This window comes from Penaeus monodon, chromosome 22 (assembly GCF_015228065.2).
Source record: "Penaeus monodon isolate SGIC_2016 chromosome 22, NSTDA_Pmon_1, whole genome shotgun sequence".
Classification (NCBI taxonomy): domain Eukaryota; kingdom Metazoa; phylum Arthropoda; class Malacostraca; order Decapoda; family Penaeidae; genus Penaeus; species Penaeus monodon.
Genome location: NC_051407.1, coordinates 19,053,347 through 19,053,778, shown reverse-complemented (window position 1 = coordinate 19,053,778; position 432 = coordinate 19,053,347). Strand labels below are relative to the sequence as shown.

The 432-nt window shown below is 32.4% G+C and overlaps 1 protein-coding gene across 1 annotated transcript in view; it reads right to left on the bottom strand.

Annotated features, from left to right (window-relative positions):
- LOC119587349 (GTPase-activating Rap/Ran-GAP domain-like protein 3) overlaps nucleotides 1-432 on the bottom strand; it is a 420,180-nt gene that overhangs the window by 414,400 nt on the left and 5,348 nt on the right. The gene's annotated exons all lie outside the window — the stretch shown is intronic.

The following is a 432-nucleotide window of genomic DNA, read 5'->3' as shown; positions in this document are numbered from 1 at the left end:
GAAAGTTTCGTCCCCATAAACAATAAAACCCAGATTTTTTTCAGAAAAGATAATAAGAAAAAGTTTGTCTAAAAATCCTTCGCACACATCAACCAAACAACAAAAAAGGGGGGAAAAAAGATCACCGCTCCCCCTTTAAAAAGAAAAAGGAAAAAAAAATTCCCCAACCACCGAGATTTTGGTTCATAAAAGCACAAATTAACACAGAGTAAACAATAAACTTTTCCCCTTTGGAATATTGCCACAGTTTATCAAGGAAGGTGAATATTTAGCTTTTTATTGCTAAACGCTAATGAGAAAAGATTGGGTGACTCATTTGGGACACATAATTAACAGAATGGAAAAAAATTGGTTGAAAATTAGCGAAAAAAAAGATAGATAATGGAAGATATTTGGTGTTATTTTGCTTTTTTTATGACGATGGTGATCTTC